Raw genomic sequence first — 25141 nt, forward strand, 5'->3', positions numbered from 1 at the left:
GATACAAAACAGTCTAAATCTCAAGTGACATACTACTTAGGCAGAGAGACTTACAGCATATATGAAAAGATAACTAATAGTACCAAATGCTAGCTGCTATCAGCCATGTGAATCATAGCCTCCAGAACCACAAAAGGGAATGGTTATCATCACCCCTTTTATATTTTAATTTTTATGTTTGTTTATTTTTGAGAGATAGAGACACAGAGTCTCTATCACAGAGTCAGCTGGGAAGGGGCAGAGAGAGAGGGAAACAAAACCCGAAGCAGGCTCCAGGCTCTGAGCTGTCAGCACAGAGCCTGATGCGGAGCTCAAACTCACATGACCTGAGCTGAAGTGGGATGCTTTAACGAACTGAGCCACCCAGGTGCCCCTATCATCACCCCCTTTAAATGGCTCAAAGACTTCCTTCTTCTTCCCCCACCGTTGAGGGGCAGCCTTGGCCTACAACCAGGAAGAAGGTGTTCCTGAGATAGCTGGGCAAGGAAGTATCCTTGCGCAGGGAATCTCAGGAGTGAGGAAATCATTCATCCCACTCACCTGTACAAAGAAGGCTGTTTTTCACCTTTATGGTCTTCAGAGCACTCAACACACTACCAGTTTGCAATAAATTACAATTAGTAATAACAGCATTTTTATTCTGGGTTTTATTATTAGAGGCATTAATTTTTTTAATGTTTGCTGTACTCAGATATGTGTGGAAGACTTGAAATGTATTTAGTCATGATAACTTCCATCTTCCAAGCTCTAGTAACAGTCTAGTGGGATATCAGCAAACTACACCTTGCTCTGAGCAGAATGAGACAGTGAGAAAGAGCAGGAAAGTGAGGGGGAAAGCTCTGAGCTGAGAAAGACTGTATGCTCTGTAGCATCTGAAACCCATTAGGCCTCCACCTGCAGGTCAGGGGTATGTTCTGGAGTCTAAAAGGTCTCTCTCTGGCCCAGCCTGGCAGGGCAGACCCTAAGAACTCCAAGGTAAAAAGGCTCAGAAAGACTTGCTCTGAATTTAGAACATTCTTAAAGGGAGCTGAGAAAGGAACTCTCTGTGTGAGGGGGTACCAGGGCTCTGCTCACACCTCCCCACATTTCCAGGCCACAGGCCTCCTTGGGGCTCTGAAAGCTGGTGATTCCCACCAGTTCCAGCTCAGGCTGACAAATCACCCTCCCCTGCTTCCTTCCACAGGCCCGACTAGGCTGGATACAGAGATACAAGACGGCCGCAGGGGTGAGCAGCTCCTGTCCAGGTTCCACCCTGACTCCCGCTGTGGTCTTGGACATCAGGTCTTTCTGTTTAAATGATGCCTTCTCAACCCTGCCCTAAAGACACCGGCCCCAAACTCCTGATGAAGGTAATTTACCCTATGCAGAAGCTGCCTTTGCATTTTCATAAATTAGACTGGGATATACCAAAGTCAGCCTTCAGACCTGGGGCTTGGCCAAAATCTCTTCTTCTGTTTGATTATGGCCATTGGAAGGCTAAATAGGCAAAGGCCCGCTTCAACATAATTTCCAGGACCCCTGAAAGTATGTGTGATCACTGAGTGTGTGATCACCTAGTTCACCAGCTTTTCTATTCACGATTATTCCTTTAAAGAAAAAAAAAAGCCATGTCATTCGAATTTATTGTTAATATCTGGGTATTCACTTTCAAATATATGAAAGCATTGCACACGGACTTTGAAATGAACATCTCCTTATGTGCTTTATGTGTTGAAACTCTATCAGTCGGTTATGGTTTAAATATACATTTATTACTGCAAGGCTAAAATGCCTCAAAAATTAATGGTGATTGTGAAAGCTGTTAATTTTAAGAACAAAACTAATTATTTAGAACTTTCAAATTGCTAAATAAATGGGGAAATGAGAAAATTAATGGGGAGTTAATATGAGTGTGTTATGTAGACAATTTTAGGAAGAGCACTACATCCTTTGGCAACTACACATGTTTATTACAATATAAATAACCATTCAAGGCAGAGTAATAGAGATTAAATAAAATATTATTTCTAATCTTTGCTGATTTTTTACAAATGTGGCATTTATAGCATTAAACAAAATAATCTTGAAAAAATGTATCAGCTCTTTACCTTTTTAAAGCCACACTTCCCACTAGTCCACCCACCTAAGCTGAGCATGAGTGTAGTTATACAGCCTGGTGGTGGCTTCATTTAACATTAGATCAACATGTGCATTCTACGCACCTCCTGGGCTTCTCTCGCTGACCTCCCCTCTCAGCAAGAACAAGTAACGACTTCCTAGGAAAGTCTACACAAAGAGCCTGAAACAATCAACTAGTAAATGATCTCTCCAGTAGTAAGTTTCTGTTACCTCTTTAAGTTATAAGTACCATTGTCTGCCTCCATCATGCTCTGCACACCCAGCCTATGGTGATGCCTTTCCAGCACAGGTGGTCCCACCCCGTGACATCGGAAAGAGCACGGACAGTGCCTTCTCTCTCATGCTTCTGTCCAGAGGTTCCAGGACCTCCCTCCTTGCTCCTGCCCAGCTCGGGAGCCCAGGGTTCTCCCCACTGGTATCTCTTCTTCCCTAGGACAGGCTGCCCACCAACACAACAGACAGATGCATTCTTGTGCCTGAGGGGAAGACCCACAAGTCTGTATTTGTCTACAGTAGGACATATTTTACGTTTTTACTGACCTCTAGGGTTGAAAAGCTTTGAACTTGGAGAGCTCAAGTGACTTCGTTTCACTGAGTCAGCATTCAAAGAAAAGCTAATTCCTCTACATCTTGAGTCCACACACGACCAGGAAGAAAAGCAGGCATTGACTCCAGCTCTCTCAGACAGGGCTGCAGTGCTCCACAGACACACGTAGGTGACCCAACCCACTTGTGCCTCCCATCACGGCTACCTCCTTAGACATGTTACAACTTGCCACGGCAAAGCATTGCCTGTGCAACCTAGCGCAGTAAACATGCCAGCGTAATTAATGTCTTAACAACTTATTACAATCCTCAGATAATTAATCACAAAAGCTAAACATGCTGTCTCACCCTCCTAATGTGCTAATGCTCTAATTATTATGCCTCAATTAAGAGGAAGTCAATGCTCCTTGCTTAGAAGTGCATGCTAAATAAGGGCTCATGTGTGGCTCCAGCAAACAGTAGCATGTGTAGGGAGGGAAGAGGAGAGACCTCTTTAATGAAGCTTTAGAGGCAGCTTCAGGCAAGAAACTGACAGCCCCCTTTTCCTGAATTTCATCCTTGGATGAATGCTGAATTCTAAGAATCTACCAGGGCTTAGGGATGTCTCCCAGAGCTGGGCGGGGGGGGGGGGGGGGGGGGGGCTCTTCCAAGTGAAGGTGTGCATATGTGCTGGCACAGGTGTGTGTGTTACCTGTGACTGTAGACAGCACTAATTCCCTTTAAGAGATTCATGTGTGAGTGTAGACCTCAGTGTGCTGGTCACTGGGGGAAGGGGCTCAAAGAGTGAAGGGTGTCCCTCTAAATTAGATCTTTCACTTGCCTCCAAATTGTCTTGAATAGTGGTTTCCCTTTTTTTAAATGTATTTTAAGCTTATTTGAAATAGATTCTACATTGTTATTTAGGACATACACATACACATCCATAAATACACAACACTAAAACAAAAGTTTCCCAAAATAAAACCATCATTCATGAAGACACTTTGATATTTTATTGTCTGTTTTATTCCAATTTTTAAAAATGCTGGTTGCAGCCCACTAAAGTGATCTCATAACCCACTACTATATCTCAATCTAGAGGATGAAAAACACTGGTCTAGAAGCTGAAGAGCTCACAAGGAGACTCTCCTTTTTCTAGGCCTCTCAACTGACTCTGAGATTGGGATCTCACTTCCTAGTCCTGAGGGTCATTTATCAACCAATTGACACAAACTGACTAAGCAGTCACATATCTCTCACCTCCTGGAGCTTCATCCATCTGCCTCCTTTTCTGGCTATTTAGAATTCAGAATGACCAATCAGTCTTGAAGCCTAACTACACACGTGCGTGTGCATGTGTACGTACACACACACACACACACACACACGCACACATTCCACAAGGTTTCAATATAATAAATAGTAACTTAAAAAAATGGTTTTGGACCAAAAGTTTTAGAGGACTCATTTAGTGTAAATAGAACTTTTGAACCACTTTGAATATTAGAACTAAGAGAAGCTAGAGATCACTCCAGCCCTTGCTTAGAGCCATTTTATTTTTATATTTTTCATTTACCATGGCTGGAAAGTTCTCTCGTTAATACCATACCATGTGGATTACACCGGGGTGCAGTCTGGTATGAAGAGGACAACATACCTTCTACTGTGAGAGCCTGGTCTAGCCAGTGCACCTGCACTCCCCTGACTCCACTCCACTTGTGTCTGGTCCCTGGATTCTGCACACACACACACACCCTGTGGCTGTGACATGCCTATTGGATAGGAATACTAAGACTCCACAATCCTATATCAATTCATAATTAGAAGGCAACTTGTATTCCTTTTGTGCTAGACACTACTTCTTGAACTTTGGGAGATGCTGAGAAGCATCAGACACAGCTTCAGCTCTTTAACAGTTTACAAACTTGTTGGGAAGAAGAGACATAAAAGCATGAAAAAGGAAAAGCTCTTAGGTCAGAGCAGTATTTGATAAATGGCCCATAAATGATATTTGTTTAGGAGACAGAGAGATTTCTGAAGTGTTCAATGAAGTCTTGCTAGAGTAGTGGCAGCTGGAGCTGGCCCTTGAAGGAGGACAGAGACTCACCTTGCAGATCTATAAATCTTGGAGTCATCCCTGTTTATTCTTTTATACTCCCATCCAAATTCTATCAGCTCTACCTACAAAATACATACAGAACCTGACTACTACTTCTTGTATCCATCACTATCTTTTGGCCAAACCCAACTGGATAACTGTAATTAACTCCTAATTAGTTTCCCCACTTTCGGGTTTGCCCCCACTACAGACTATTTTCCACACAGTAGTTAGGAAGGTCCAATTAAAACTCAAGTCAGACATGTCACTCTTCTGGCTTCTTGTCTCATTGCCTTCATCTACTACTACTTTCCTTCAACACCCCCCCCCCCTTCACTCCATTTCAATCACACAGAGGCTCTTAATATTCTCCAAACATACCTGGTATACTCACTGAATTCTCAGGTGACTGTCGGGCTCACCCTTACCTCCTTCAGGTCATTGTTCAAATGGCATCTTCTCAGTGAAACATTCCCAGAACATCCTAATTAACATTGCAGCCCTCTCCCCCATGACTCTCTAATACCCACCTGTTATCTTTCTCTGTAACTCTTATCACCTATTGTTGTCATCACTGACATCTTACTTGTTAGTAGTGTCTATTTACTTAAATGCAAAGGGGCATAAAGGAAGACATTTTTATATATTTCACAGCACCCAGAACAGTACCTGCCACATAACTGGGGTGGCTGGGAAAGAACACTGGGGCAGGAGAATGGTGTGAATAAAATCACAAAGGTGGGAAACCACCTGGTGTGGTGGGAGGGGAGGCAGTGGGGAGGCTCGCCTCGCAGGAGTGGGGTTTTGCCTACAGGAAAGTGGGATTGAAACTGAAAAGGTGAGGATGAGGAAGCCCTGTCTTCTAGACTATGAGGACACTCCCATCCCCATCTAGCACCCCCTGCCACAGCCACAGAAGGCTGATGCTACTCTTAACATCTATTAAAAACTCCAACCTTTTTGTTAGGAGGAACCATTTTCATTTATCTGAAGTCTTAGGTCACGTTCTAACTTGGAACATCCTGTGAACACAAATAACAAAGGCTTCTGTGGACAACATATGAGCCCCTGCTTCGTTGGCAGAAAATTAAAAAATGGCTTTATGGGAAGCCTGGGTGGCTCAGTCGGTTGAGCATCCGACTTCGGCTCAGGTCATGATCTCATGGTTCCCGAATTTGGGCCCCGCATCAGGCTCTGTGCTAATAGCTCAGAGCCTGGGGCCTGCCTCAGATTCTGTGTCTCCCTCTCTCTCTGCCCCTCCCCCACATGCACTCTGTCTCTCTCTGCCTCTCAGAAATAAAGAAAATTTTAAAAATTTTTAAAAAATGGCTTTAATTTTAAGGAAGTGGATCATGAGACAGACAAACCACTGTGCCATTCACGTGTTTTCCCAGAATTCAGCATGCTCCCCAGGAGAACTGCTGTGGAAAATAGAGACGTCTTTGGACTTTGATGCAGTCTGTTGGATGTGTAGATGCAGAGGCCATGGAAGTGAGAGAAAGCTTTCAGTCATGGGGTCTGGAGAACGGGGTGGAGTCTTCCTTGAGCTTAGGGCCAGAGCCTTCTCCACCCTGTCACTGGCCTGAATAGATTCACTTAAGCCATATGAGAAAAGCAAGATTTAGTTCACCCAGTGAGTGAGTTTATGCATGTGTATGTGTGAGTCACCAATAAAACAAATCAAGAACTAGTTATGTAAAACAGGAGCTCTAGAATGACAAGGAAGATGCTGCTCCCAGGATCTCATGAGAGCAAACTGTCTTTCCAAATGGTTGGCCCCAGGCTCTCTGATTGGCAAAGAAGAAGGCAAAATAGTGAACTCATGAGGGCAGGAGACTTGACCAGAAGCTGTCCCTTGCTTGGATTCTTGTTCTCTCATTTACTAGCTACATACTATATGGCAAGTCAGGAGACATCTCTGAGCTTAAGCTTCCTTCCACCAGAGGTATAAGGGGGTAGTAGTGGTTTCAGCCTCACAAAATTACCATGAGATTCACATGAGGCAGTGTCTATGGATGTGCTTTGAAAGGTGCTATATCAGTTTGTTAGTGCCAAAAACAAAAAATTGTGCTGCCTAGAAAAACAGCCCTAAACTCAGTGGCTTAAAGAATTAATTTCTCCTCTCTGATGTGTGGGTTGTCTGAACCAGTGGGGCTTCTCTGAGCAGCTTTCCTAATTTCAGCAGGCTTCACTCACACGTCTTTTTTTAATTATCATTTAAATCCAAGTTAGTTAACATATAGTGTAATAATGATTTCAGGAATATAACTTAATGATTCATCACTTATATATAACACCTAGTACTCAACCCAACAAGTGCCCTCCTAAATGGTCATTGCCCATTTAGCCCATCCCCTTCAGCCACCTCCCCTCCAGAAACCCTCAGTTCAATGTATTTAAGAATCTCTTACGGTTTGTCTCCTTGTTTTCATCTTATTTTTGCTTCCCTTCCCTTATGTTCATCTGTTTTGTAGCTTAAATTCCACATGTGAGTGAAATCATATGGTATTTGTCTTTCTCTGACTTATTTTGCTTAGCATAATACACTCTAGTTGCATCCACGTTGTTGCAAATGGCAAGATCTCATTCTTTTAGATCTCCAAGTAGTATTCCATTGTGTATATGTATGTATGTGTGTGTGTGTGTGTGTGTGTGTGTGTGTATACATGTGCATGTGCCCCTGTGAATCAGCATTTTTGTATTCTTTGGATAAATATCTAGTAGTGCAATTGCTGGGTCATAAGGTATTTCTATTTTTAATTGGTTGAGGAACCTCTGGACTGTTTTCCAGAGTGGCTGCACCAGTTTGCATTCTCACCAACAGTGCAGAAGTGTTCCTTCCCCTTTCACTGCATCCTTGCCAACATCTGTTGTTTCCTGAGTTGTTAATTTTAGCCACTCTGACAGGTGTGAGGGGGTATTTCATTGTGGTTTTGATTTGTATTTCAATGATGATGAGTGATGATGAGCATCTTTTCATGTGTCTGTTAGCCATCTGGATATCTTCTTTGGAAAAGTGTCTATTCATGCCTTTTTCCCATTTCTTCACTGGATTATTTGTTTTTTGGGTGTTGAATTTGATAATTTCTTTATAGATTTTGGATACTAACCCCTTTCACATGTCTTGTGGTCAGACTGGAGTTGACTGGTCCAGGCAGGGCTCAGAGAGGCAGACCATCTCTGGTCCATCTGTTCCTCATCCTCCTCCTGAAATCAGCAGGCTAGCCCAGGCATGTTCTTCCCAGGACCATGGGATTGGCATAATAGGGCAAGCCAGTCACACAAGAGCTTCTCAAGCCTTGGATCACATGATGCCTTCTAACATTCCATCAGCCAAAACAAGTCACATTGGTGAACCTGAAGTAAGGGGTGAAGGGCATGATCTGCCTCTGTGGTGCGTGAAACTGGAATGTTCCAAGGCAAAGGGCACGGATGCAGGGAAGAGTAAAGAGTTAGGATTGTTAGTACACTCCTCTATAAGTATTTTTTTTAATGTAAGACATTATCGTCAACATGTTCTGGAGAACTAGGGAAGGAACAGGAGTCTTTTTGGTTTCTCCATGTTGGACTCTTCCAAATTCCAATGGATCATTCTTTTCTGCCATCAGATCCAACTCTCCAGTTGGTCAAGTCCAGGGAAACTATTCATTATCAGCCATCACAGAAGGCAGGACACTCTGCTGGTGAAGAAGACAGGCTTGGTGGTCAGACAGACCAGGATTTAAGTCACTGATCTGCCATTGCTACACGATATAGGGTAAGTTGTTTAACTGCCCTAAGTCTTAGTTTCTTTACTCTTTTTATTATTATTATTATTATTATTATTATTATTATTATTATTTCCTTGGTTATCTTATCCACGCTCATGGCTTTAAACATCATCCATATGCTGATGATACTAAAATGTAGATTTATAATGTGAACTTCTTCCCTAACTCCGTATTTGTACATCTCCTATTCCACATCTAAACTTGAGTATCTCACCAGCACCTAGAACTGAACATATGTAGAATAGAGCTGCTAATACCTCCCCTACACCTGTTTCTCCCATCCTCTTTTCTGAGCTAATTACCTGGCATCTTCATTCTTCCAACTGATTAGGTCTAAACCCTTATTATCATCATCTTTCTTTTATACCCCATATCCAATGTGCAGGGAAATCCTGTTGGCTCTACCTTTAAAACATATCCTTAACCTAAACTCTTTTTTTTTTTTAGAGAGACAGAGACAGAATGCAGGTGGGTTAGGGGCAGAGAGAGGGAGACACAGAATCTGAAGTAGGCTCCAGGCTCTGAGCTGTCAGCACAGAACCCAACGTGGGGCTTGAACCCACAAGCTGTGAGATCATGACCTGAGCCAAAGTCGGATGCTCAACCGACTGAGCCACCCAGGCACCCCTAAACTCTTTTTTACCAAGTCCAATTCTAGAACCCTTGTCCAAGCCACCATCATCTCATGCAGACAACTGTGTGAGTTTCCCAATTCTCTCTCTGCCCCACATACCTTTAGTGAAGCCATTAACCAGTGAGTCAGACTGCATCTTTTACTTGCTCAAACTATCGGATGGTTTCCCATCTCACTCACTGTAAATGCCAGATTCCTTATGGGGTACCTATAAGGCATCATGATCTCACCTCCCAGCATCCGCTCTCTGCTCATTCCCATGATAGCCAAGGGCCTCCTTGCTGTTCTCTGGGGCTTTGCACTTTAGGCTTCCTGTCTCTGCAATATTCTTTTCCCCAAGTACTTACATGGCTCACTCCTTTCCCCTTTCAGGTCTGTACTCAACATTCACCTTCTCTCTGAAGCCTTCCTGGCCATCCTGTCCTTCCCTACCCCGTTTTTTCCCTTAAACCTTATCACCAATTCACACACTGATTATTTTACTTATTTATTTTGCTTATTATCTGTTTCAACTACCAGAAGGTAAGGTCAATATGAGTGGTATTTTTGTCCATAATATACATTATTGTACTCTCTGGACCTAGGACATTTCCAGGCACATAACAGGTGTTCAATACAGATTTGTTGAGTAAATGAGAATAGCAATATTATACAGATGAAATGAAATAATATGTGTAACTTAGCATAATACCTAATGCACAGTTAGTATACAAGAAATGAACAGTTCAATATAAACAGCAAAGAGAATGCAAAGTCCTGGGATTCTGAGGTTTAGATCTGACTCTAAAAACTGTGATTTTACTAATATTCTCTGATGTGCCTTTTCACTGGGAGCCCAAATTAGCTCTCTCTTCCCAGTACCTGAGCAGCTGATGCCCAATATATTTTTATTCAATCCAAGGAAAAGCAGATGAGTCGAAAGTTGCAGGTGGCTGGCCAGGTTGTTCCCTCTGGTGCTGATCAGAGTCTAAAGAGAGCTGTGTTCTGAGGAGTAAGCACTGGGACTGCACGGGGCCTGACACAGAGTCTACTGCAGGATTTTAAATCCAGTGGGCCCTGCAGACACTGGGCTTTCACATAGGTAGACAGATGCCTGCCTACTCCACAAGCTCTCTTTCTCCCATCTCCAGGGGTCGTCAGAATAATCCTATTTCCCATGAGTGTAGAAATTCCTTTATATTTATAGTTATCCCAGGAACAATATTCCTGGGAAAATATTATATACATCTATAGCATTAATTTCCTCTTAAAGTCACAGAGTATGATTCATTCTCTCAACAAGAGATTGACAAATGGATATTTCTAGATGTGCTTGATGAGGCTCCAGCTTAATTCCCTGTCACTTCACTTAAGAAGAAAGGATGCTGAATCTGTGAATAGCATCTCTCCTCTCAATGATGCATAAAAGTACCAACAGAGATAACTCCAACACCACACTCCCAAATCTGAATTCTTACAAAGGCAACTCTGCTTGGGGGCATGTTTTCATTTCCTGTTACATAATTCAGCTTCTACCTCTAATTTGTCTGGTTATGGCATGTATTCATCAACACAAGATGCATTTATGGAGCATCGACTATGATGCTTTGTGTTGGGGCTCAGGTTGCAGAGCCCAGAGATGATCACAATAAAAGTTCAATACTAATCCTAGAATTAAACAACATGAAACAAACCAAGAAATTTATAAGGTGGCCGGTGATTACATGTCTGGTAATGCCACATGGGCATTACATGTCTGGTAATGTAATGTGGACATTACATTAGCCACAGACCATGCTGGCAAAAATCCGCAGGGAAGGCTTTATGGAAGAGATACTACTTGAGTAGAGTCTTAAGAAAGAAAAGAATTAATTACAATAGACTCAGAGTAAATGCATATACAGAAGTGAGCAATGCTTAAGAGTTTGAGGCCCAAATTTTCCATGCATTTTACACTAAAACTGTATCATCAGTAAAATGTCAAATATAAAGTCTAGATCCTACCATCACCCCCACATTTACCAAATGTAAATGTTATTGGTAGAAAAAAAAAGGTTGTGAAATATAGTTGGGCCAACATGATTTTTTATTTTTTTTTATTATTTTTTTTAAATTTGTTTTTTCAATGTTTATTTATTTTGGGGACAGAGAGAGACAGAGTTTGAACAGGGGAGGGGCAGAGAGAGAGGGAGACACAGAATCGGAAACAGGCTCCAGGCTCCGAGCCATCAGCCCAGAGCCTGACGCAGAGCTCGAACTCCCGGACCGCGAGATCGTGACCTGGCTGAAGTCGGACGCTTAACCGACTGCGCCACCCAGGCGCCCCCAACATGATTTTTTAAAAAGGTATGGGACAATTAAAACCTTTCTTCTAAGTTAAAGGCTCCTCCTGGGTTTTAGAGTGACTATTTTCTGAGATTTTTACTACTAGTCCTGATTCTGACACTGCCTTGCCATTACACCCTCCACAAGGGGAGCTGACTGCTTCTCTTCCTCTAACCACCATGATAACCCCAGATCTTTTCTTCTTCTTAATCCTGGAGGATCTTCTTGGCCTCCTGCTTTATCTGCTAAAGCCCAAAGCAGCTTTACATCACCTCTGCTTCCTGGCAGATCCCTGCAGCCAAACGACTCCTCACCACATGTTCCTCATTCTCCAGGCTGATAACCTTCACTCCTTTTTCTGCTTCTGCTTGTCCAGGGCAGAGGCAGGAAGAAGCCCAAGCCTCAGGTCCCTTCATGCTGCACCTTTCATGGTGGACTAGAATCTGCTTGATCATTTCCAAGGACTGAGGGTTTTACAAAACAAGGTCCTGATACACTGTCACATAAAAAATTGGGAAAACTACCAAATATACCAAACAAGCATTTTATCAGTCTATTGTTTTAGGATCAGTGAGTCTTCTACCTCCCATGTGTAACAGACATACATCATTTTTATTTTCTTGAGGACATATGAAAACTAAATTTTCCAGCCTTTCTCGCAATTAGGTCAGAGGCTATGCAACTCTGTTTTGGCCAATGAAAGGTAGATAGAAGCGATGTAAGGCCATTTCTAGCCCTGGCTCTTAAAAGCTACGTGCCAGTATTTTCCACTGCTTCTCTTTCCACTGAAACCATGGGTCTTAGCTGACATAACTGCATGATGGAAGAATCCCAGATCCCTGAGTCACCTCCTGGAGCAGAACCACCTAATCCATGTCACAATATGACATGAGCAATGAATACACCTTTCTCATGTTAAGCCACACATTATTTCAAAGTTTTACTTTAACAAAGTATAGCCCATACTGATGAATACACCCTGGGGAAAAGATGGCAAACTGAAGTCAGATTATTGTTTTCACAGATAATAACTGCTATTAAGGACCTAGTCTATGCCAGGCACTGAGCTCAGCATTTGATCAATGAAAGCACTAAAATATATATCATTCTTGCCATTTTACATCTGTTTTACAAATGGGGAGACTGAGACCCAGAGAGATTTACAAAAAGCTGCTCCAAGGTCAAGCAGTTGGCGATAAAGATTTTTCTGATGGCTGAGATTATGCTATTTCAATGGTAAAGATTCTCTCTTCCCATTTTTTGTAGGAAGAGACTATCTCAATTATATCCACTCTTCTTTATTAAAAGCCTACTGTTATTTCTACCAAATTCAGAATTTTCTGAATATTCCTTCATTACTTGCTCTACAAAGTCACTAAACACAATAGAGTTTCCAGCACTTTCTGTATTGTTAATCATATGAAAGCCCAGTGAGAACTATCACTTTCAGTCCTCATTCGGAACATGAGAACCTGCCCACTAATTTAGCTGTGATCTAATCAAAACTGAGGCATGACAGAAAAAGTCACTTAGGTCTATGCCATTGCAGTCATTAAAATGTTAATGATACCTGGACCAATTTTAGATAAAATAAATCTAGTCCACAAATGTGTATTGAGCCTCCTCTGTGTATAAGACATCAAACAGGCAAAATGGTTTCAGGGTTTATTTCTGGAACTCTCGGTCCTACTGAGCCCCATGAGACATGTCCTCAAGCAACAAGTCTGGCTTCCAAATACATACATTTTTCACATTGAAAGAGGAAAAAACATTTAGGCTTAATTTCTAATGAGACAAAATACATTAAGATCTTATTTTAGTAGTGTATAACATGTGTGTGCACCCCAGTGCTTTCATGTCTATAATTAAATTTTATAATCCTAGAGATCCTATGAAACAGCTAAAATGGCTATAATTATCCCCATTTGTCCATGGTAAAATTGAGGCTCAGTGACGTGGTGAAGCTCTCTCAGCAGAACTGAGAGTGGATCTAGATCTCCAGAATTCTCATACTAAGCAATCTATGCATTTCTTATAAAAGAGCACTTGGTATTGGATGTAATTTCACAACCTTCCATCCTACCCTAATCACACAGATCAGTACTAGCAAACCTTTTTCAAGAACCAGTGTATGTAGGAAGAGCTTTGGGTATTTTTCTATATTCCTTTTACACTTACTCTTCTTTTTCTTTCTTTATTTAAATTCAAGTTAGTTTACAGTGTAGCACTGGTTTCAGGAGTAGAACTCAGTGATTCATCACTTAACATATAACACCCTGTGCTCATCACAACAAGTGTCCTTAATCACCCATTTAGCCCATCCCCCCACCCACTTCCCCTCCAGCAACCCTCAGTTTGTTCTATTTAAGACTCTCTAATGGTTTACCTCCCTCTTTTTTTATCTTATCATCCCTTCCCTTCCCCTATATTCAACTGTTGTGTTTCTTAAATATCCTACCTTTTCTTTTCTCACTTAAAAATATACGTCTGCTGAATCACATGGATTTGATCCACTACACCTCTTCCTCTGACCTTTTTTCATCAGTGAACACATTATTCACATCAAAACTTTATCATCTTATATGCTCCCATAAGCTATGCATATAAAACCTACAATATAGTGTCTTCATTCAAAGTAGAATATTCTGACCCCATTTTTTTAGAAGTAAGCTTCAATTTTCTATAATTAATTGCTTTTGATATTTCCATAGTGAGCCCCTTGATGGCCATGAAAGAAAGGTCCAGGCAGGTTATGGGCAAGGTGAACAGAGAGCTTATTTGCCAAATAATTTATTTGGAAACTGTAATATATTGTGTTTCCCTCAGAATCTCAATGGAAAATGCAATATACCCCAAATGGCTCTAATGAAGAGATCTCTGTAAAGGGGTTACCTATAGAGTGATGGGTGGGGATACTGAGGCACCTAGGGACTAAAATCTGATAAAAGCTGTTACACTTCCAGGGTAGAAGGGACAAGGGGAAGAATTAGGGTAATCAGAACCCAAAAAAGGCTACAGTGATTGCAGGGTATAGCTACTGCCAGAAACACAGCACTAAGAGAGAGAGAAAAACACGGAGAGAGCAGGAAAGAAATAACCATAATCTCTCTCCTCTCCTCTGGTCTTTTACTGGTGTCTCCCACTGGCCAAACTCAAGCGCCAGTGGCAGAGGGGCCCAGGTGATGCAATCTGCAGTAGACAGCCTCCCAAGAGCAAAGCAAGGCAGGGAAGGACAGAAAATGGAATTGGGCTGGGATGGGGGTCACTGGGGTATGGTACAGAGAATAACCAGTGCATCTGTTTATTCACAGGCCTTCAGTTGTACATTCTGTCTATAAGGGTGGGAGATGCATTTTATAAGAATGAAGCCCCTTTTTCACAATTCCACCATTTGATGCACACATAAAATACTGGTGTAAAAATGGCTGTAGCCTGAATACACATTGATGTTTTTTAATGTGTTAGTAAATACAGTCATTGGCTGTTCCAGGAGTGAATTATGCATTATCAACTGACATAAAAGGGAGTGTAATGTCATCTTCAATTGCTGTTAGAAGAAATAGTATGAAATGATGAGCAATTAGGAAAAGAAATATTGTATCCCTATGGCAGCTCAGGTTTTACTGAAAATCCTGTTGGATTGGTTATGTCAGCCACCACATAAACGTTTGGGGCCCACGCCCAGGCAGAGGGAAGAGTTATGACCTGGGAGTATGTTTCCATGGTAAAGCTTTGGGGAATTTAATGCCCTGAAATAGCTTCAAGCACATCAATGGCACAAGGTCAATGAAGAAACCTGTTCTAAACATGAGGAGTGTTTACAAGCATTCTGTAAATGTGATTTAGAAAACTCTTATCTCACAGATGCCAATATTTAAGATAACAAATGACTCATGAGAAAAACAAGAGCAGTCCCCTCAAGAGAATCTTGTGCCAAGAAAATACAGATCTGGATCTAAGGGAATGGGAATGGGGGCTGTGGCTTAGTCCTGAACAAACAGCATCTGTCTTCAGAAGTGGATTTCAATTTTAGTTGACTATGTATGATGACTTTGTAATGCCAATCAATTAACTTTCTCCTTGAGAAAGGATCATAGTTCTAACGCCCATTTGTTCTGAACTGGGGAAGGCCTAGCTCGACCTCTGAAATGTTGTTGAAAGAGAGTTGGACTTCTTCAAAATATGAAATTAAATACAATCTTTTCACCCTAGTATTCAAGGCCTTGACCCACCTTCTCAGGTTTGCCTCACAGTGTTTCTTACAAACCAGCTGAATTTAATCCTCTGCCACTTCAATTTTATTGTTCCTTCTATCACTAATCTCTAGCAACTGATGATCATTAATCTGTTCATTCTTCAAGACCATCTTCTCTATGAAACATTTCCTTGTCCTCTGCAAACATATTAATCCCTTCGTCTTTGAACATTCAGAGCATCCTATTTGTTAACATAATGGTAATTTCTTCTACTTTGCCTTACAGTCACTTGCTTACTGTTCTCTAAGAAGTTAGAAGTTCCTTGAAGGGAGGGTTTACTCCTTTTGTAAAACCTACAGTACCTAATACAGTGACTTTCCTACACTTCAGGCCTGATCATGGTGTTGAATTAACTTGATTAGTATTGGTGAAGATGAAGAACTGAATCATAAAAATAATCTCAAGATCTTTCTACCTGAATCCATATATACACAATGGAATATTACTTAGCCATCAAAATGAAGTCTTGCCATTTGCAATGACATGGATGGAGCTAGACTGTATTATGCTAAGCGAAATAAGTCAATCAGAGAAAGAAAAATACCATATGATTTCACTAATATGTGGAATTTATGAAACAAAACAGATGAATATATGGGAAGGGGTGCAGGGATAGGAGAAAGAGAAACAAACCACAAGAGACTTTTTTTTTAATGCTTGTTTTTTGAGAAAGAGAGGGAGACACAGCATGAGTGGGGGACGGGGGGGGCGGAGAGAGAGAGAGAGAGAGAGAGAGAGAGAGAGAAAGGGAGGGAGGGAGGGAGGGAGGGAGGGAGACACACACAGAATCTGAAGCAGGCTCCAGGCTCTGAGCTGTCAGCACAGAGCCTGATGCGGGGCTCAAACTCACAGACTGTGAGATCATGACCTGAACTGAAGTCAGACGCTTAATGGACTGAGCCACCCAGGCGCCCCAGAGACTCTTAACGATAGAGAACAAACAGGGTTGATGGAGGGAGGTGGGTGGGGGATGCACTAAAATGAATAATGGGTATTAAGGAGGACACCTGTTGTGATGAGCACTAGGTGTTGTATGTAAGTGATAAACCACTGGATTCTACTCCTAAAACCAATACTGTGCTATACGTTAGCAAAATTATATTTAAATTAAAAAAAAGAAAAGATGCCTCTAGGCAAAGGGGACTCAACACTCTAGACTGCTTTATCAGTATAAGAGATGGTTTAATGCCAAGAAGCATCTTCTAAGCCCGCTTAATGCTTCCCCAAAGGTGATTTCATTCATACCAACAGTGCACAATTCTTACATGCTGATAACTTCTATATATAAATTCCTAGATCCCACTTCTCTCCACAGAGCCAGTCTTTTGTCACAACTTGCCTCCTGACTACATCCCCTTGGATTTCCCAAAGGCATCTGGAATTCAGCATAGGATACATTTGAAATCCATGACCTCCATTCCCCTTTCCCTTGCTCCCATGCTCACAACTCTTCTGCACTCCAAATTCCCCACCTCAGTTAACAGCATCTTCATCGATCAGGCTTCATCCTCTACTGTCCTAAAAACACCCACAAGGCTGCAGAGAAGAATGCCATGGTGCCTTCATGGAGACCTGCCTCAGTCCCTGCCCCACTCTAAATACAGGCCAAATCCTGTCACTTCCCAGCCTTAACTCCAGCACTTACAAAGCATAATCAAATCCTCTAGCAGGACACCCAAGGCCCTTCATCACCCAGCCCCTTCCTAGCCACATCTCCCATGAGTCCTATTCTTTCAGAACCCCACATTTGCCTCTTCTCACCCTTCTCCCTAAAATAAATTCCTACTCATTTGTAGGGACCCCTTTAAATATCACCTCATGTGCAAAGCCTTTTTCTGAACCCCTTTCTCCATACCTCTCCAAGGAAGTCATCCACTCTCTTCTCTACTTTCATGGTTGCATTCTTTTGCTCTCAAAATAGCTGGGGCAAGTGTCTCACATGCACCATGTGAGGCATTGAGGAGAGAGGCATGAACAGAGAGACTTGCCCTTCAGATCTGACACCTTCCTAAGGTGTCACATATGTCACACTCCACGTATTATGTAATAACATTTAACAGGTATTTATCTCCCTTAATCTCCTTCTCCAATGCTGATTATGATTCAGTAAGCCAAGTCTGTGTCTTGATTATTCCAGGATCTTTAGCAACTATTTACAGCTATTTCTTTGTGCCCTTGTCCAATGGTACATAATACTTAGGTGTTCAGTGGATATGTAATAAATACTGTTCATCAAAGTAAATGATTGGCTCACTGTGTAATTTCCTAACCTATTAGACATAAATATTATCTGTTCTTTTACAAAGATTACCTGTGCCTTGCATTTACTAGTGAGGCAACTCTACTCAGTTGTCTTTTTGGTACCAAGTACAGAAAACTGATTGGAGCAGAAGCCATTTAAACGCCCTATGTCTAGGATAAGTTCACACTTTTTTGCATGACTTTTCATGGGAAAGGCAAAGTCTCTGTGTCCTGAACCTGTGGTATCTTGGCAAGAGGATGAAGCAACAGGAAAAAATGGGACTGAAATTGATATGAAGCTAGAGATTTAGGTCACAGAAAATGAGAAAAAAACATGCAGGAGCCCCAATCTCTATACAGTGGATGATGTGGTGGGTTAGGAACTGAACTTAAAATCAAAAAGACCCATATTCAAGTCTTAATTTTCTATTTTCTAATTGGATTGCCTTAGGCAAGTCACCTAATTTTCTTGGGCCTCTGTTTTTCTTTATCTGTAAAACCGGGATAATGATAGTTACTTTATAGTATTGTTGAAGGGGTTCCAATTAGATTTTGAAGATGAGCTACAATTTTAAATCATTAATAAAATGTAAACTTTCATATAAGTGCATGGAGGATCTCCTTGGGACTGAAGGAGGGATAGATCTCACCACCAGGTGCCTTGCCCATGGAGTAAGTGAGAAAGAAATGTAAGAATCACATTCAGAAGACAAAACAAGATTTATAATTGAAACTCAGAAATAGTTTATGAGTATTTCATAAGAGGTATTTCTAAGAGGCAGGATTAAAGAATGGGTAAATTATGAAAAAGAAAGGACCAAGAAGCTACAAAAATTACAAGCAAGTCACATGCAGGGAGCCAGGTATTAAATCCATGAACAATGAGAACAGAATGTGCCAGGCTTATATTCAGCCAAGGTCACTGCTAGCCCAGGAGAGAACCCTTAAAGAAGCTAAGCTGGGCTCCAGGGAGAAGGACATGCAGACAGAAGGAACATGAACAAAGCTGACATAGCAGAAAAAAGTTCAACATGGACCAAGGGAAAATGGAAAATCACCTTCCCCAGGGGTGAGCCTAAATCAGATGTTTCTATGGCCTCGTACTCAGAAGTAAAGTCCAGGGAGACATAGATAGCTGTACTCTGGTTCTTCAGTCCTCCTTGAGCACAAAGTAAAAGAGGAACTGAAAACATATATCCCCAAATATATTAGGGGGATTTCATCCCCAAATCCTGTTGTAGAGGTCTTAGAAGGACATTACTTCTGCCACCAAGGGAAATGAGGCAAGTCACAAAATTCCAGTTTACCGCAGGGCTCCAGGATGCAAATGGCCCCCTGGAATGAACTTTGGACAAGCACTAGGTGTCCCTGCTGATAGCAAAGCCATCTGCAGAGGCCTGTGGTTTGCTGATCTGTCATCTCAGGTACCCAAGCTCCTGGCAGTGGGACGTACACTGCGCTCAGTGTAGTCTTTCCAAAGTCTTCCTAAAGAGAAGAGGTAAACATCCTACCTTCTAGCTAGGATATATCTAGGCATTAAAAGAGAGGCCTTCTGGAAAAGTTTGGGTTGGAAGCCGCTTCTCTGCATTTTCTAACAGGGAAAGAGGAACAGGCTATCATTCTTTCTCCTCTGGCTCCAAGTGATCAACTTTTCTCACCTTTCCTTAGCCTCCACCCCAGGGAAAGCACCCGGGTAGCCACGATGCACAAAGCCCCAACTCTGGGGACAAATCCTCATCCACACCCATTAAACCATGGGACTGAATGGATTTCCCATTGATCTTACTTCAGCTCAGGCATAAAATCCAGGGCTCTGTGCAATGCAGCTACTTCTTAAAATATCCTTATAAATCTTGGCCATCGTATTAATTAATTACAGCTCAGCCAGGACTCTGGCTGTTAGTTCTGGGTGGCAACTTCATTCATTCCCACATTAAATGCTTTATTTCCATAGAGCTATTTCAGTCTTGCCCCATTACTTAGCTTATCCACAAATAAACCTCCCCAGCCGTGTCATCAAGGAATTTTTTTCAAAAAGAGACCTGCCCCACATTTTTAAAAAAAGAGATAAAATACTCAAGTTATTCTGAACATTTTAGTTAATCAGTCCACTAAATAGTAACAGCTAAACATTTATTGAGTCTTACTATGTCCCACGCACTGTACAAAGGGCTTTGTACAGAACAATTTGACCCACAGAACAATTCTTTAAGACAAGTATTATCACTGTCCTTGTTTTATGAACTGAGGATTAGAAAGATTAAGTAACTGGCCCAAAGATATGTGGGTAGGGTCACCACTGGAATTCAGGTTTGCCTGATTCCAAATCTCAAACTCTTATCAACAGAACTATAGTAATTCCAAAATGGTAACTTTATGCACTAGTAGGCCATAGTATGGAGATATGCAATAAAAAAAAAATAAGTATAGCATTTTGCAGCTTAAGAGACCTTTAAAATGTTTTAATCCAATCTCCACACTGAGCAGATGGGCACTGGATCCCCTAGGGGTGAGGCACTGTGCTCAGGGTCACAAAGCTAGTAGAGGTAGAGCCAAGACTGAAACTCAGGCCTCCTCATTTTTAGCTACATGCTCTCCCTGTGATAGTCTACTGCTGTCCAAATGCTCTATTACATTGGAATTTGTTTTCCCCTGGGTACAGATGAGAGTAGAAGGATGTGTGGAGTGGTGTTAAGTGAATTGAATGTTCCTTCTGCAAATGAAAATGAGAGGCTAATTAGATTCCATAATCACTCTCTCTGATTAAAGTTGCCCTCCCTCCTCCACCAACTTCTACACCTCTAACGTCCCTCAGTTGTGACTTAAGGTATCCCTTGCTTATTCTAAATTTGTCTCCTCATGTATCTGACCTGATCACAAAGCCTGATCTATTTCATCCTCTAATATCAGATAATGACCCCAGCTGGATGGGACTTGGGAACTTGAAATCATGCTTGTTATTACTGTTGAAAGTCATCAGGTTCTTACTCTATGGTGGTAAAGTTGTGACTCAGGGGGTTTAAACTTAAAATCTGAGATTGAAGAATCAGAGGCTTGGCAGGAAACTGAAACAAGATTAGTCGGTAGGTATTAGGATACCGATATCTCAAAACAGTGGACCACAGGGGCTGCACGCCTCCCTAAAATGAGCAGCTGCCAGTCTCCAGCTAGTGACTGCTGGGGATTCTGTCTCCCTGATGATAAAATAAGTTCCATGAGGGTAGAGATTTGGTCTCATACCCTGCTTCATTTATAATGCTTGAAAGGGGTCTGGTACAGAGTAGGCACTCAATGAGTATCTCCTAAATGGATGAGACTTCCATTTTGGGAGTTCTACAGTGTATTCTGTATTCGGTGTACAGGTAGGCACAGTCCTTGATCTATTAAAGGAGTGCAGTATATCTGATTGCTCTGGAATAATGAAAACAATATAATGATGTAGATTTCAACCACAGGGCACTTACAGTCATAACTAATGGCCACTACCAGGATGGAGAGAGTGACAAAGAGTGGTGAACCCTGCAAGCCTGGAAAGTACCATGTGATGGTAGGAAGAAGTCCTGGTAGGAAGGTCTAACCTCAAGCACTGAAAAATTATGGGACCTTAAACAGATCTGGCCCCTCTCTGACTCTGCTTTCCTCTCTTTAAAAGGCTTTAATAGGATTGGTCAACTATTTTGTGAAAGAAACATGCCTAGGAGTCTCAAGAGTCATTAATAATTGATAAAGAGAAAACTGATGGCACAGAAATACATAAGAAACTACTATGAACAATTATACACCAACTAATTGGACAACCTAGAAGAAATGGACAAATTCCTAGAAATATACAACCTACCAAGGCTGAATCATGCTGAAAAAGAAAATCTGAACAGACCAATTACTAGTAAAGAGATTGAATCAGTAATCAAAAACCTTTCAACAAAGAAAAGTCCAGGACCAGATACCTTTACTGGTGAATTCTACCAAATACGCAGAATTAATGCCAATCCTCAAACTCTTCCAAAAAATTCAAGAGGAGAGAATACTTCCAAATTCATTTTTAAGAGGCCAATATTAGCCTCATACTAAAGCCAGTTAAGGATGCCATAAGAAAATTATAGACCAATATCACTAATGAACATAGATGCAAAAATAGTCAATGGAATACTAGCAAACTGAATTTAACTGCACATTAAAAGAATCACATACCATAACCAAGTGGAATTTGTTCTTGGGAAGCAAGGATGGATCAACATACATAGAAAACAATAAATGTGATACCCTGAATTAACAGAATGAAGGATAAAAATCATATGATTATCTCAGTAGATGAAGAAAAAGCATTTAACAAAACTCAACATCTTTTCATGGTAAAAACTCACAAAAAATTAGGTATATAAGGAATGTACCTCAATAAAATAAAAGCCACACATGACAAGATTATAATAGCTAACATTATAATCAATGGTGAAAAGCCAAAAGCTTTTCCTCTAAAATCAGGAACAAGAAAAGTGTGCCCATTCTTGCCACTTCTACTCAATACAGTGCTAGAAATTCTAGCCACGGCAACTAGGCAAGAGAAAGAAATGAAAGCCACTGAAATCAGAAAGGAAGAAGTAAAATTGTCTGTTTGTAGGTGACAGGATCTTAGAGAAAAGCCTAAAGACTCTACTTAAAAAAAAACTGTTAAAACTAATAAATCAATTCAGTAAAATTACAAGATGTAGCATCAAGTTACAGAAATCGGTTGCATTTCTATACAGTAACAACAAACTATCTGGAAAGAAAACTAAGACAACAATCCAATTTATGATAGCATCAAAAAGAATAAAATGCTTGAGAATAATTCAACCAAGGAGATGAAAGATAGGTGCACTGGACACGGTGATACATTTATGAAAGAAACTGAAGAAAACACAAATAAATGTAAAAATATCTCATGCTCATGGACTGGAAGAATTAATATTGTTAAAATGTCCACACTACCCAAAATTATCTACAGATTTAATGCAACTCCTATCAAAATTCCAGTGCCGTTTTTCACAGAAATAGGAAAAAAAATTCCTAAAATTTGTAGAACTGAAAAAATCCAGATACTAAAACATTTTAAGAACAACAAAAGCTTGAGGAATCACATGTCCTGATTTCAAACTATATCACAAAGCCATAGTAATCAAAATAATATGGTACTGGCATGAAAACAGATGCACAGACCCATGGAACAGGACAGTCCAGAAACCCACTCATATATAATCAACTAATCTGTGACCAGGGTGCCAAGAATACGGAATGGGGAAAGGATAGTGTTACCAATAAATGGGGTTGGGGAAATTGGGTATCCACATACCAAAGAATAACAACAGACCCTTACCTTACACCATACACAAGTATTAACTTAAAATAAATTAAAGACTTAACTGTTAGGCCAGAAACCATAAAACTCCTGGACGGAAACAGGAAAAAGCTCCTTGACAATGATTTTTTGTGTGTAGGGAAATGAAGCCAAAATCAAAGGCAACAAATGCAAAAATAAACAGATGGGACTACACTGAACGAAAAAGCTCCTATACAGCAAAGGAAACAATCAACAAAATGAAAAGGTAACATATGAATGGGAGAATTTCTTTGTAAATTATGTATCTGATAAGGGGTTAATAGCCAAAAAATAAAAATAACTGATACAACTCAATAGCTAACAACAACAATATAATCAACAATAACCAAATAACCCTATTTTAAAATGGGCAAAGGACTCGAATTGACATTTTTCCAAAGACGACATATAAATGATCAATTGGTATATGAAGAAGTGCTAAATATCACGAATCATCAGGGAAATGAAAATCAAAATCACCATGAGCTATCATCTCACACCTGTTAGGAAGGCTATTATCAAAAGGTTAAGAGATAACTAGTGTTGGTAAGGGTGTGGAGATAAGAGTACCTTGCACACTGTTGGTGGGAATGTAAACTGGCATAGCCATTTGGAAAATAATATGGGTGTTCCTCAAAAAAAAAATAGCACTTGCATATGTCCCAGAAATCCCATTTCTGGATATATATATATATATATATATATATATATATATATATATATACATACATACACACACACACACACACATACATACATACACACACAAAAGAAACGAAATCAGTATCTGGAAGAGATATCTGCACCCCTATGTTCATTATAGTATTATTCCCAATAGCAAAAATATGGAAACAACCTAAGTATCTGTTGATAAATGAATAGATTATAAAATGTGGTATGTGTATGTATGTATGTATGTGTATGTGTGTGTGTGTGTGTGTGTGTGTGTGTGTATGCAAGAGAATTTTTAAAAAGAAAGTCCTGCCATTTGTGACAACATGGGTGGACCCTGAGGACATTATGCTAAGTTTAATAAGCCACACACAAAGATAAGAACTGTATGACCTCAGTTATATGTGGAATATGAATAAGTCAAACTCACAGAGGCAGAGTGGAATGGCAGTCACCAGTGATTGAGGGCTGGGGGAAATGGAGAGATGTTGGTTAACGGGTATAAACTTTTAGTCATAAAATGAATAAGCTCTGGGGACCTAATGTACAGCATAGTGACTATAGTTAACACTGTATGTATACTTGAAATCCACGAAGAGAATATATCTTATGTACTCTTCACCAAAAAAAAACCAAAACAAAATAAAAAACTATGTGAGGTGATGGATGTGTTGATTATTTTGACTGTGGGAATCATGTCACAATGGACATGCACAGTAGTTCTCCCCTTATCCATAGCTTCACTTTCTGCAGTTTCAGTTACTGGTGGTCCAGAAGCAGCTGATCCTCTTTCTGACATCATCAGGTCAAGAGCAGCCTAACATTGCATCATGAAGTCTGTCATTCACCTCATGTCATCATCTCACATCATCATGAGAAGAAGGGTAAGTACAGTACAATATTAAAGAGAGAGACCATGTTCATATAACTTGTATTACAGTATATTGTTATATTTGTTCTATTTTATTATTAGTTATTGTTGTTCATCTCTTACTGTGCCTCATTTATAAATTAAACTGCATCATACATATGTATGTATAGGAAAAAGACATAGTATACATAGGGTCCGGTACCATCCTTGGTTTCTGACATTCCCTGAGGGTCTCGGAATTTATCCCCTGCGGATAACGGAAGATTACCATATATAAAATCATGTTATACACCTTA

At 40.7% G+C, this 25141-nt stretch overlaps 1 long non-coding RNA gene across 1 annotated transcript; it reads left to right on the forward strand.

Moving 5' to 3' along the window:
* The first annotated feature begins 1201 nt into the window (after positions 1-1201).
* LOC125155575 (uncharacterized) lies at positions 1202-24848 on the forward strand. The gene is made up of 3 exons (XR_007148276.1): positions 1202-1349; positions 8350-8498; positions 24728-24848. It is a non-coding gene; the product is annotated as an uncharacterized LOC125155575 (long non-coding RNA).
* Positions 24849-25141: the final 293 nt, after the last annotated feature.

The sequence above is a fragment of the Prionailurus viverrinus genome, chromosome F1 (genome assembly GCF_022837055.1).
Source record: "Prionailurus viverrinus isolate Anna chromosome F1, UM_Priviv_1.0, whole genome shotgun sequence".
In the NCBI taxonomy this organism is placed as follows: domain Eukaryota; kingdom Metazoa; phylum Chordata; class Mammalia; order Carnivora; family Felidae; genus Prionailurus; species Prionailurus viverrinus.